This window comes from Macaca mulatta, chromosome 4 (assembly GCF_049350105.2).
Source record: "Macaca mulatta isolate MMU2019108-1 chromosome 4, T2T-MMU8v2.0, whole genome shotgun sequence".
Classification (NCBI taxonomy): Eukaryota; Metazoa; Chordata; class Mammalia; order Primates; family Cercopithecidae; genus Macaca; species Macaca mulatta.
Genome location: NC_133409.1, coordinates 158,456,275 through 158,470,235, shown reverse-complemented (window position 1 = coordinate 158,470,235; position 13,961 = coordinate 158,456,275). Strand labels below are relative to the sequence as shown.

Below are 13,961 nucleotides of genomic sequence, written 5' to 3'. Positions count from 1 at the left end.
AAACTAGTTCAACCATTATGGAAAACAGTATGGCGATTCCTCAAGGATCTAGAACTAGAAGTACCATATGACCCAGCCATCCCATTACTAGGTATATACCCAAAGGATTATAAATCATGCTGCTATAAAGACACATGCACATGTATGTTCATTGCGGCACTATTCACAATAGCAAAGACTTGGAATCAACCCAAATGTCCATCAGTGACAGACTGGATTAAGAAAATGTGGCACATATACACCATGGAATACTATGCAGCCATAAAAAAGGATGAGTTCATGTCCTTTGTAGGGACGTGGATGCAGCTGGAAACCATCATTCTCAGCAAACTATTGCAAGAACAGAAAACCAAACACCGCATGTTCTCACTCACAGGTGGGAACAGAACAATGAGATCACCTGGACTCGGGAAGGGGATCATCACACACCGGGGCCTATTATGGGGAGGGGGGAGGGGGGAGGGATTGCACTGGGAGTTATACCTGATGTAAATGACGAGTTGATGGGTGCTGACGAGTTGATGGGTGCAGCACACCAACATGGCACAAGTATACATATGTAACAAACCTGCACGTTATGCACATGTACCCTAGAACTTAAAGTATAATAATAAAAAAAAAAAAAAGAAACCAGAGGCATGTTAATGAGAGACTGAAAACAAACGGAAGAAAGATTGCCAAGCTATGCCTCTTTATGGGGACTTTGCTTTAACAACCTGTAGAGTATTAATTTACAGCTTCCATTTCCAGGATAAATGGAACATATATACCTGCAACCACAAAACATTTTGAATACATACCAAAGCCCCAAAGAAAGGGAATCTCTAGGTGTCAGAGATCCAAGAAAAGCCAAAACAGATATCAAAAGATGACATTGTGGGTTTCCTACAGGATTTTACGATCTGAACATAGGCCCTAGCAGCAAGCACTGGGCTTTCAATGGCCATTTTGGAACAGGATATACAAGGGGTCTTCAAAAAGTTCATGGAAAATGCAAATTATGAAAACACTATGAACAGATTTCAACTTTTTTGCACCAAAATAAACTTGTACTAGCTTGTTATAACTTGTCTGAACAGGATCTAGTTTGAGGCACTAAGAAGAATAAGGCATCAGTTTTAAAACAGCCCCTATTAGAGCAACATGAATTCTGTGAAAATTGAAGAAAGAACAAACATCAAATTTATGATGAAGCTTGAGTAGAAGAATAGTAAAATCACTGATACTTTACAAAAAACTTTATGAGGACAATGACCCAAAGAAATCAGCAGTTTACAAATGAATAAGTCGTTTTAAAAATGGATGAGATGATATTGAAGAAGCAGCCCACAGCAACAGATCATCCACATCAATCTGCAAGGGAAAAGTTCATCTTGTTTATGCTCCTATTTATTGTCCTTTTTAAAAAATTTTTTTCCTTTTTTTTTCCTCAGAGATTATCGTTCTGATCATGCCTTAGTTGAAGAGAACAGATAATAAACAGCAGAAACAATAGCTGACACCATAGACATTTCGACTGGTTCTAACGGAGGAGACCACCCTTCATACCATCTTATGCCCAATTTCTGCCTCCAAAGAAAGAAGTAAAAACTAAAAGGCAGAAATGAAATCCACAGGCAGACAGCCCAGCACCGCACCCTGGGCCTGGCAGTTAAAGATCGACCCCTGACCTAATTGGTTCTGTTATCTATAGATTACAGACATTGTATAGAAATGCACTGTGAAAATCCCTATCTTGTTTTGTTCCGATCTAATTACCCGTGCATGCAGCCCCCAGTCACGTACCCTCTGCTTGCTCAATCAATCATGACCCTCTCACATGCACCCCCTTAGAGTTGTGAGCCCTTAAAAGGGACAGGAATTGCCCACTCAGGGAGCTCAGCTCTTGAGACAGAAGTCTTGCCAATGCCCCCGGACGAATAAACCCTTTCCTTCTTTAACTCGGTGTCTGAGGAGTTTTGTCTGAGGCTTGTCCTGCTACAGTTCAGCTTACACAATTCTGACAGAAAAATTAAAGTTGAGCAAACTATCTACTTCATGAGTACCAAAACCAGGGTGTCCAGATAAGCTGCCCACATAAGGTCAGGGGATCAAGACCATCCCGGCTAACATGTTCAAAACCCATCTCTACCAAAAATACAAAAAATTAGCTGGGCGTGGTGGCGCACGCCTATAGTCCCAGCTACTCAGGAGGCTGAGGCAGGAGAATGGCATGAACCCAGGAGGTGGAGCTTGCAGTGAGCCAAGATCGTGCCACTGCACTCCAGCTTGGGTGACAGAGCGAGACTCCGTCTCAAAAAAAAAACCCAAAGAATTAGAAAGAGGCAAGACGTGAAGGGATCGGTTGTAAGATGAATACATACCAGGGATCTAACGTACAGCATGGTAATTATAGTTAACAATCCTGTATTGTATACCCGAAATTTGTTAAGAGAGTAGATCTTAAATATTCTTATCAAACACAAACAAAGAAACAGACAATAAATAAAAAATAAATAAGTGAGGTGATGGATAGGTTCATTACCTGGCTTGTGGTAGTCATTTCACAATGTACACAAATATCAAAACATCACATTCTTCCTGGTAAATACAGTCAATTTTTATTTATCAATTATACCTCCATAAAGCTAGAGGGAAAAAAAGATGTAAAGAGATAATAGCAAACAATTTTCTAGAATTGATGAAAGAAAAAAAAAATCCTTATATCCAGAGAGTACAAGAAGTTCTGAGTCAGATTATATTCACTGGAATCAAACTGTAGAACACCAAAGACAAAGAGTAGATCCTATAAGGAGCCAGAGACAAAAGACAGATGATCTTAAAAGGAACAATAATCAGACTGACAGCAATATTTTCATTGGTAGGAATAGATGCTCAGAAATAATGGAAACAAAATCTAGAAAGTATAGAGGAACAAAAACTGCCAACCTAGAACTTTACACTCACTGTTAACACTCAAAAGTAATAATAAAATAAAGGCTCTTTTAAGATAAAGACTGAGTCTACTATCCACATATTCTCACTAAAAGGGTTACTATATGACATTTGGGGCTGGATGAAACTTTTTAAAAAAGAGTTATTATAAGAAAAGCTGACTGGACATGGTGGCTCATGCCTGTAATCCTAACACTTTGGAGGCCAAGCCAGGCAGATCATGAAGTCAGGAGCTTGAAACCAGCCTGGCCAACATAGTGAAACCCCGTTTCTACTAAAAATACAAAAATTAGCCAGGTGTAGTGGCACGTGCCTGTAGTCCCAGCTACTCGGGAGGCTGAAACAGGAGAATCGCTTGAACACAGGAGGTGGAGTTGCAGTGAGCCGAGACCACGCCATTGCACTCCAGACTGGGTGACAGAGTGAGACTCTATCTTAAAAAAAAAAAAAGGAAAAAAAAAAAGCTGAACATCGAGCGTGAAAGAAGCATTGGTAAACAAGAAACTGGCTAGCATGTTGGTAAATAATAATAAAATATTATTCAAACTAAAATGTCAAATAATAATAAAGGGATAGATGACACAGAGAGAAACTGAAGTTAAAGTATAGTAAGGTCTTATATACTTTTAGAGAACAGAAACATTTATTAACTTTAGATTTTGGTGGGGAGAAAGACTGCAATTTTTTTATTGATATATAATAGTTGTATATATTTTGAGGATATTTTGGTGTATGCAAACAATGTGTAATATTACTAACTTTCGATTTTTAAAAGTAAACGTGTATGTTACAAATAAAACATAGTCCCTTCTCTATAGAAGCTTCTACTATCCAGGAACAGGATAAGTGATGTTATAAGGCATGCCCAGTGAGCAAGAATGCCATCAGGGAAAGAGGGATGAGATGAGGGCATTAGGGAAGCCTTCAAAAACATGATGTTTAAGTTCTATCCTGAGAAATCAGCCGTTCGTTGAAAAAAGAATGCAGTCTAGTCTGTGGGGACTGACTGCACATAAAACACATGGACTCTTGGAAGAGTTGGCATATTTTGAGTGGTTCCATATGGATGTAAGGTAGAATAGGTTTGGGTTATGATAAGAAGATGAAAAGGCAGACCAAGAAGAAATGTTAAAGAACTATATAGGTGACATTAAGAGATCTGCACATTATTTAGTAGATGGTGGGGGCATATTGAAGATATATTTTTTAAATTTTTTCATTGTGGTAAAATACATATTACACAAAATTTACCATTTTAACCATTTTTTTTTTTTCTTTTTTGAAATAGGGTCTTGTTCTGTTGCCCAGGCTGGCATGCAGTGGCGCAATCATGGTTCACTGCAGCCTCAACCTCCTGGGCTCAAATGATCCTCCCACCTCAGCCTCCCGAATAGCTGGGATGACAGGCATATACCACCAAGCCCAGCTAATTTTTGTATTTTTTGTAGAGATGAGGTTTCACCATGTTGCCCAGGCTGGTCTCAACCTCCTGGGCTCAAGTCATCTGCCCGCCTCAGCCTCCCAAACTGCTGGAATTACAGGCATGAGCCACTGCGCCCGGCCCATTTTAACCATTTTTAAATATACAATTCAGCAGCAACCATCATCAATATCTATCTCCACAACTTTTTCATCATCTCAAACTGAAACTCTGTATCCATTAAACAATAACATCCCATTCCCACCTACTTCTAGTTCCTGGTAACCCCTATTCTCCTTCTTGTTTCTACGAATTTGACTATACTAAATATTTCATGTAAGTAGGATCGCACAATGTTGTTTGTGTCCAGCTCATTTCACTTAGCATAATGCCTTCAAGGTTCATCCATGTTGCAGCATGTATCAAAATTTCCTTCCTTTTGAAGGCTGAGTGACATTCTATTGTGTGTATTTAACATATTTTGTTTATTCACATATCCATCAATGGATATAACAATTAAAATTTATAACCAGGGGAGTAATGTGCTCATGTAACTGCTTTAGAAAGGTAACCCTAGAAGGAGATTAAAGGATACCACTTGCGAACCAAAAGATGAACCTGTTTCCAGAAAGTGAAAATGGTCAGACAGGTGGAAGAAGTCTAGTAAAATGAAGTCAGAAATGTCTCTAGGTTTGGGAAAAGCAGTTGTAGTATAGCAGGGGATAGGAAACATTGAAGACTAGTTAACCTAGTTGGCATGCTCAGAAACACGTACCTGCATGGGAAGACCTTTCCCATACTACAATAAATTTTGAACATTTGGCACCTATGTTTAAGACAAAGAGGTTGAAGACACCAAATTAACAAAATATTTTAGCCTCTTAAGAAATACAAATACACGGCCAGGCGCGGTGGCTCAAGCCTGTAATCCCAGCACTTTGGGAGGCCGAGATGGGCGGATCACGAGGTCAGGAGATCGAGACCATCCTGGTTAACACGGTGAAACCCCGTCTCTACTAAAAAATACAAAAAATTAGCCGGGCGCGGTGGCGGGCGCCTGTAGTCCCAGCTACTCGGGAGGCTGAGGCCGGAGAATGGCGTGAACCCGGGAGGCGGAGCTTGCAGTGAGCTGAGATCCGGCCACTGCACTCCAGCCCGGGCGACAGAGCGAGACTCTGTCTCAAAAAAAAAAAAAAACAAAAACAAAAGAAATACAAATACACTGAGAGAGATGGTAAAAACAGTTTTCTTGAAAATGAGACATCTTAGGATTTGTATGGTGGCTCATGACTGTAATCCCAGCACTTTGGGAGGTGGAGGTGAGCAGATCACTTGTGCCCAGGAGTTCAAAACCAGTCGGGGCAACATGACAAGATCTTGTCTCTACAAAAAATATAAAAATTAGTTGGGCTTGGTGGTATGTGCCTGTAGTCTCAGTTACTCAGGAGGCTGAGGTGGGAGTAAGCAGAGGCTGCAGTGAGCTAAGATCGTGGCACCGTACTTCAGCCTGGGCAACGGAGCAAGACTGTGTGAGAAAGAGAAGGGAAGGGGAGCAGAGGAAAGTGGAGGGAAGGGCAGGGGAGGGGAGGGGAGGCAACGGAAGGGGAGGGGAGGGGAGGAAGGAGAAAGAGGCAGAAAGAGAGAGAGAGAAAGAGAAAGAAAGAAAGAAAGAAAGAAAGAAAGAAAGAAAGAAAGAAAGAAAGAAAGAAAGAAAGAAAGAAAGAGAAAGAAAGAAAGAGAAGAAAAGAAAAAGAAAGGAAGGAAAAGGAAAGGAAAAAAGACAAAGGGAAGAAGAAAGGAGAGAGAGAGAGAGAAAAGAAAAGAAAAAGACATTTTAAAGGGTTATTTTGAAAAAATTTTGGCCGGGCGCGGTGGCTCAAGCCTGTAATCCCAGCACTTCGGGAGGCCGAGATGGGCGGATCACGAGGTCAGGCGATCGAGACCATCCTGGCTAACACGGTGAAACCCCGTCTCTACTAAAAAAATACAAAAAACTAGGTGGGCGTCTGTAGTCTCAGCTACTCGGGAGGCTGAGGCAGCGTAAACCCGGGAGGCGGAGCTTGCAGTGAGCTAAGATCCGACCACTGCACTCCAGCCCAGGCCACAGAGCGAGTCTCCGTCTCAAAAAAAAAAAAAAAAAAAAAAAAAAGAAAAAATTTTGACGGTAACTCTGTTACATTGATTACCAGACAGTGCAGCTACACATCATGTACTTCACTTTAATGATGAAAACAAAAGATGGTAAGGTATGCTGATATAATCACAACCCTAGAATAACAAGACTGTGATCCTGGGAAGGGACAGCCCATACTTCCCCACCATCATATGAATAAACATCCTATCAACTGTAAAGCTTAAATGTATGGGTGTTATGGGTGGCAACGCTGGAGTTAATTTACCCTCCATGCTTATATTCTGATGCTTAATAGCATGGAATGACTTCAACTTTGAAAATTCATTTTTAGGCCTGAATTATCCTCTTATTCAAGCTACATTGCTTAAAATAAAAAGATGTTACTATAATCCTTTGCTTTTTTTTTTTTTTTTTTTTTGAAACAGAGTCTGCTCTGTGGCCCAGGCTGGAGTGCAGTGGGGCAATCTGGGCTCACTACAACCTCCGTCTCCCGGAGTTCAAGCAATTCTCCTGCCTCAGCTGGGATTACAGGCACCCGCCACCATGCCTGGCTAATTTTTGTATTTTTAGTAGAGATGGGGTTTCACCATGTTGGCCAGGCTGGTCTCGAACTCCTGACCTCAGGTGATCCACCCATCTCGGCCTCCCAGAGTGTTGGGATTATAGGCGTGAGTCACCGTGCGCCCATCTTCCTTCGCTTTTTTGAACTTAAGGAAAAGAATGACCAGCAAGTTGACAGGCAGTGTAATTCTACACTATTATTTAGAAGGAAAAATAACTAAAACTTGAATACCATTGTCTTTACCTACCTGTGTCATTTAAGAAGCTCTACTTTAAAACTTAAACACCTACTGTTAAAAGACTCTGCAAAATGATGATGCCAGATGTTATTCTGGCTCAATCATTTTTACTGGTTAATACAAACAAATGAGAAAATATTTTCTCATTATTGAAATTCACATGAATAGTGTCTAAAGGTACAGATTTTTAAAGACAAATAGAAAAATAACCTATACTATTCGGGTAATGGTAACTAAAAGCCCAGCCTTTGACATTACACAATATATCCACATAACAAAACTGCACTTGTACCCTCTAAATATATAAACAATTTAAAAAACAATAGAAAAATAACCTACCAATTATTCTAGGCCTACTAAAGCAAAGAGCCTTCCTTGTGGGTATTAAATTACCAGAATATTAAATTGACATGATTTTATGATTGTCATTAAATATGTATTATTGTTGCTGTTATAAAGGTGCTGCAAGGAAAAATTTATGCATTTTATAATGATTTGATATCATCAATCAGAACAAGCTTTGGACATGTTAAAATAAATCTATTTTTAGTACCAAATTATTCTGAAGGTATGAAAAATATTTCCTGAAAAAGAACACATCGCAAAAATAACAACTTTTATTGAAGCGTTACTATTAAAACATGCCAGGCAATGAGCAAAGATCTCTCAAATATATTATTGTATTTAATTCTTACAGGAATTTCATTAAATAGGTCCCATTATTATCTCTGTTTTACAGGTGAGGAAACTGAGGTTTAGAGGGTTTAGAGAATTTGCCAAATGTGACACAGACACTAAGTGGCAGAGCCACACCCAAACCCACACTCTCTGACCTGGCAATCTGCAGCACTCTGCTCCAGAAACAGGCATACCTGCCTCTACACATAGCAGTGCCTCAATAACATAGTTTCATTCAACGTTGGTGACAAAAAAAATTCCTGGCCAGGGCCACTGTCTATGTGGAGTCTGCTCATTCTCCCCACGTCTGTGTGGGTTTTCTCTGGGCTTCACTTTCCTCCACATCCCAAAGCTGTGCACATGTCTACAGGGTCCCCGTCTGACTGAGTGGGTGTGTCTGTGAAAGTGCACCCTGTGGTGGGATAGCTTCCTGGACAGGGGAGGGGGGTTCCCACTCTCAACTGCCCAGAGAGACTCCAGCTACCTGTGACCTTGAACTGTAATAATTGGGTAAATAATTATCTTGTTTTTACTAACCCTTCTTAACTGTATGTATAGCTTCCGTTAATTTCTATGTTTAATATTAGAAGTGCTGTGGTCCTTATTTAGAAGTTTGGTGATTTTTTTATGACCAGAAATATGCTGTAGGAACTTAACTCTTGTTTGTATCAATTAGCCCATGGTAAAACTGGTTTCCTTACACCTCTTTGTGTTTAAAGGTTCAGTTTCCAAGAACTTATCAAGAATGTTAAGTGAGGACTTACTGTATTTATTTAAAGAGAATGCTCCCTATCTGTTGGCTAGGGGGGAAAAAAAGTCAAGAAAATTTAACAGCAAATCTATTCTTTTATATTAATACATTACCAAAGCTCTCTTTTGGCTATTTTTAATTCATAAAGATTTTGGCTGAATTATTTTCATTATTTTGAAACTAAGTTCTTGCCTCGGCATTTTGTATTACAGATGCAAATGCAAATGCATTACAAATGGTTAATACAAATAAATGAGAGTCCTTAGGTAATATGTTTTCATTTCCCTTTTTCAAATTACAGAGGAATTCACCTTTCTCTGTGACTCCTACGTCTATATCTGAACTGATATCTCCAGTTTTCCTCATCTGAATTAAAAATAATACTAAAAAAAAAAGCACAAAATAAAAGTTTACATTTGGCATAACTTTAGTAGTCTCCACGATTATAATAAACAAATTGAATAATAAACAAATTGAATAACATAAACAAATTGAAGCATATGGAAAGTGAGCATGTATTTCAGGAATAAAGAAATAAATACCAACATTTACTTCCAAAATTACTGTGTGTGTGGGGGGGGGGGGACATTATCTACAATTTATTTTTTCTGTTACTATCAAAAACATCATTCAACTTTTCAATTCAAGCACTGGAAAAAATACTAACATTTAACCGACAAACAAAAATGTTCTGATGAACAAACCAGCCATAAAAGTGTACATGAGTATGTATATCATATTTTTCCTCCTTGTATTTAATTAACAAATGACCTTAAGATGATAACTCTCAAAATTTCAGGTTTATCCTCCTCATTAATTTGTGACATTCCTTGGAGGAAAATCAAAGGGAAGAAGAGAAAGGTTTTAAGCTTCAGGTTATGGTTAGGAACAGAGACGAAATGCATTTAGTAAATAATAGGAAAGATCACATAAATAGTTCTGAACAAAGTTTAAAGAAAACGATTCCTTACTTCTAAAAAAATGCAATTCCTGAGGTTGGGAAAAGACGCTCAAATTTCCCCGACTCCACCCTACTAGTAAACAATCAGCGCAGCAATCAAAAAATGCTCTTTCCTGAATGCCCAGAAGAATCTTAAGAAACTCACCTTCTGAACTCAGGGCGTCTCGATTCTACTTTTATTGGGTATTGGCCTGCCTACTGGCTGCCCTCTTTCCTATTTCCCGGCCAGGCGGGCTGGGAAGTAGATACTGTACCTGGGGTCACTGCTGGCGACACTGAGGCTCGCCCCATTCGGTGCTGCTGGCCCTGAGCATCACTCGCCGTCCCACTTGTTCCTCCTCGTCGTCATCACAGGTCGTACACACACACCCACACGTTCACACCCTCGCGCGCGCATCTGCTGTTAGAGGTACAGCCCCACCCCAGCAAAATCCTCGCTTCCTCTTTCCCGGGACGTAGCCCCAGAGGAGTGAATCTGGACCAAGCCCAAGACAGGCTGAAGCTACTGCTGCGCTCTCACCTCCGGCAGTGACAGCGATCCGGGCCGCGGCTCTGCGCGAGGCCAGTCAGGCCTGCCGAGGGCGGCACAGGTGGAGCAAGGTTGCACCCCCGGGGGATCCCCGCCCACCGCCCGCGGCAGCTTCTGCAGGCTCGGAGAAAGCTCGCGCCAGTGATTCAGCGCCTTTCCGCCGCCGCGGTTACCACGGCGACGCGCGCGCACGCGCACACACGCCCTCAGGGATGTGGGGCGCGGCAGCCGCCCCTGCCCAGCTCCCCGGTTGCGCTCTGAGGACCAGCACCGGGGCGAGACACTCCCACGCAGGGACCAAGCAAAAGGCTTTCGGGAACCTGAGCGGCCTTCATACCCTACCTCCTTTCCGTCACCAAGCCCTTCCCTATCACTGTGGCCCTAAACAGTCTGGGGGATGAACACTACTTCCAAATAAACACCCGGGCCAGGGTGGCTCAAGGGAACCGTGGGCGCACTGCCTGCGTCAAAGACCCTTCGCGAATGTGTCCCCCAGCTTGTCCCCAGCTTGTGTCACCCCAGCTACACAAGGTCGACTCTTCCAGTGGGAGTCTCTTTGGCCCCTACTCTGTAATTATCTTTCTATTTTGAGCAGGTGCTTTCTGATTGAGACTGGAAACCTGTGCTGGGAGGGGCTGACATCACCTCCAGGCCTTGCAGGTTAACTGGGTGCCCAGTATAGTTTGACATTTACATATTGAGGAACGTGATAATCTAAACCACAGAAAACTTGTGTGGAAGATTCTTGCATTTTTACTGTTCTAATAAAGATGCAAAAGCATCTAGGGATAATGACAGGAGCAGAAAAGGCAGGGCATTCCTTGCACATCTCATTACTAGGAAGTATAGTGCAGTGCTTAGAGCTGAGTCACACACACTTGATGAATAAGCTTCTTGGTTACTCGGTATTTACCGAAGAGCCTTAAGTTACATAATCTTGATAAACCTGTTTCCTCAATTATAAAATGAAGATAATAGCATTCATATAGGATGATTCTGGGAATCAAATAAGATAATGCACATTTAAAGAGTAAAAACCAGCTGGGTGCGGTGGCTCACGCCTGTAATCCTAGCACTTTGGCAGGCCAAGGCAGGCAGATCACGAGGTCAGGAGATGGAGACCATCCTGGCTAACACGGTGAAACCCCGTCTCTACTAAAAATACAAAAAATTAGCGGGGTGTGGTGACCCGCGCCTGTAGTTCCAGCTACTTGGGAGGCTGAGCAGGAGAATCGCTTCAACCCAGGAGGCGGGGGTTGCAGTGAGTCGAGATCGTGCCACTGCGCTCCAGCCTGGGTGACAGAGCAAGACTCCGTCTCTAAATAAATAAATAAAAACTAAGGAGTAAAAACCTGTCCAGGACTCAAAGAGTGAAAATCAGCTTGGATTTGGAAAAGTTAGTACTGTCAATGATCCATGATCAGGCTGAGAGGACAAAGTCAGAAGCAAAATTAACAGGCAATATTGTTTCTTCTGGTCACACAGCAGCTACAAAACAACACAACTCCCTATATGAATGACTACTGCTTTCTGTCTTTGCTTTACTATTCCCATCCATAACTGGGGATACCCAATTGCTAAACTCCCTTCACCTCCTCAGTACCCAATCCCTCATTAATCCCCCTTTCTCTCAATCTGCCTGGGAAACAGCAACCAACTGGATCCCAGCCCTGATTCCAAGACTCTCCCTGGAATCCTTTAATAGGAATCCAAACCTTTAAAAAGACACTTACTCCTTTCTCTGCTCACATGGCATTCCACAGGTACTCTTTCAGTGCATCAAGTCAATGAATTTGATTTTGTTCCCAATGATCCTTGGCTGATTAGCCTTTAAAGAAACATTTTTAGCACATACACACACACACAGGCTTAGCCCAGAATGGTTAACTATACCATCTTTTAAACTCAGAGACACTATAATGAATATCTCTTTCCATTTTTAATGAATATATCTATTTTGCTATTGTATGAAAGTGTTAGTCTCCTTCTCTAGGACACAGATGTGAGGTCACCACCTTTCACTTCTTTTCAGCATTCAATGGACATTCACTGAGCTCCTACTATAGCCAGACACTGCAATAGGTAGTTAAGGGTAAAATGATGTATCCTTAGTATAATTTACTTTGTCTGCTCTTGCTTATGCTTTTGGTTGGGACATTTGTACAAGATAAGAAACTTATTTTGAGGGTGGGAAAAACTGAGGTTTAGGAAGGTTAAAGTACATTCCACATTAGTGGTAAAAATGGTGCTTAGCGTAATGACAGTGTTGCCTCATTGAAATACAAGATTTTAGGCCAGGTACAGTGGCTCATGCCTATAATCCCAGCACTTTGTGGGCCAAGACAGGAGGATTGTGTGAGCCCAGGAGTTCAAGGCCAGCCTGGGCAACATAGCAAGATCCTCTCTGTACAAAAAACAAAAATAAATAAAAAGTAGCTGGGTGTGGGTGCACACCTGTAATCCCAGCTACCCAAGAGTCTGAAGCAAGAGCATCACTTGTGCCCAGGAGGTTGAGACTGAAAAACAAAAAAACCACCACCACCCGGAAGATTCTACGTTGGAATTTCACTAAGCAGGAAGGTAAGGTAAGCAAAGCTACTACACTGGAAAAACTATGAAAACTATTGCTCATGAAAGCAGACTAAAAGTGGTTTTTGTTTTTTTTTTTTTGAGACAGAGTCTTGCTCTGTTGCCCAGGCTGGAGTGCAGTGGCATGATCTCGGCTCACTGCAACCTCTGCCTCCCGGGGTCAAGCAATTCTCCTGCCTCAGCCTCGTGAGTAGCTTGTATTACAGGCGCGTGCCACCACGCCCGGCTAATTTTTTTGTATTTTTAGTAGAGACAGGGTTTCACCATGTTGGTCAGGCTGGTCTCGAACTCCTGACCTCGTGATCTGCCTGCCTCAGCCTCCCAAAGTGCTGGGATTACAGGCATGAGCCACCACGCCGGGCCTAAAAGTGGTTTGTTTCTATACACTTCATTTATAATTTTTTAGATTTTGTCATAAGCAGTACACAAGAAGGTATTTCATGTAGATGCTGTGAGTTATATAAAGGAAATGATACGTCCATGGTTTTAAAACAATTTGACAATTATTTATTTATTTATTTTTGAGACAGAGTTTCACTCTTCTCGCCCAAGCTGGAGTGTAATAGCACAATCACGGCTCACTGCAATATCTGCCTCCCAGGTTCAAGCGATTCTCCTGCTTCAGCCTCCTGAGTAGCTGGGATTATAGGCGCCTGCCACCACGCCAGGCTAATTTTTGTATTTTTAGTAGAGACGTAGTTTCACCATGTTGGTTAGACTAGTCTTGAACTCCTGACCTCAGGTGATCCACCTGCCTCAGCCTCCCAAAGTGCTGGGATTCCAGGCATGAGCCACCGCACCCAGACGATAATCCTTTATTTAATCTAATATATTACACTATCTGTTTTAAGAATGTAGACTTTCACCCATCTATGTTTTGCAACATGATCTGAAGTTCTAACTTAGCTCTTCTAAATAAAAGCAATTTATGCCAGAATAACCCTTTTCCCACAGAAATGTACTATTGTCTTACTTCTATGATGTATGCTACTCAACTATTAACATCTATTCTCTTTTTTTTTTTTTTTTTTTGAGACGGACTCTCGCTGTGTCTCCCAGGCTGGAGTGCAGTGGCGTGATCTCGGCTCACTGCAAGCTCCGCCTCCCGGGTTCACGCCATTCTCCCGCCTCAGCCTCCCAAGTAGCTGGAACTACAGGCGCCTGC

General features: G+C 41.7%; 2 protein-coding genes across 2 annotated transcripts in view; one reads left to right on the top strand and one right to left on the bottom strand.

Moving 5' to 3' along the window:
- Positions 1 to 10,333, bottom strand: part of KIAA0319 — a 105,652-nt gene extending 95,319 nt beyond the window's left edge. Inside the window, exon 1 of the mRNA XM_015135678.3 lies at positions 10,199 to 10,333. The gene's annotated coding sequence lies outside the window, so the exon portion shown is untranslated. The remainder of the gene's footprint in view (positions 1 to 10,198) is intronic.
- Positions 1 to 13,961, top strand: part of ACOT13 (acyl-CoA thioesterase 13) — a 202,374-nt gene that overhangs the window by 138,417 nt on the left and 49,996 nt on the right. The gene's annotated exons all lie outside the window — the stretch shown is intronic.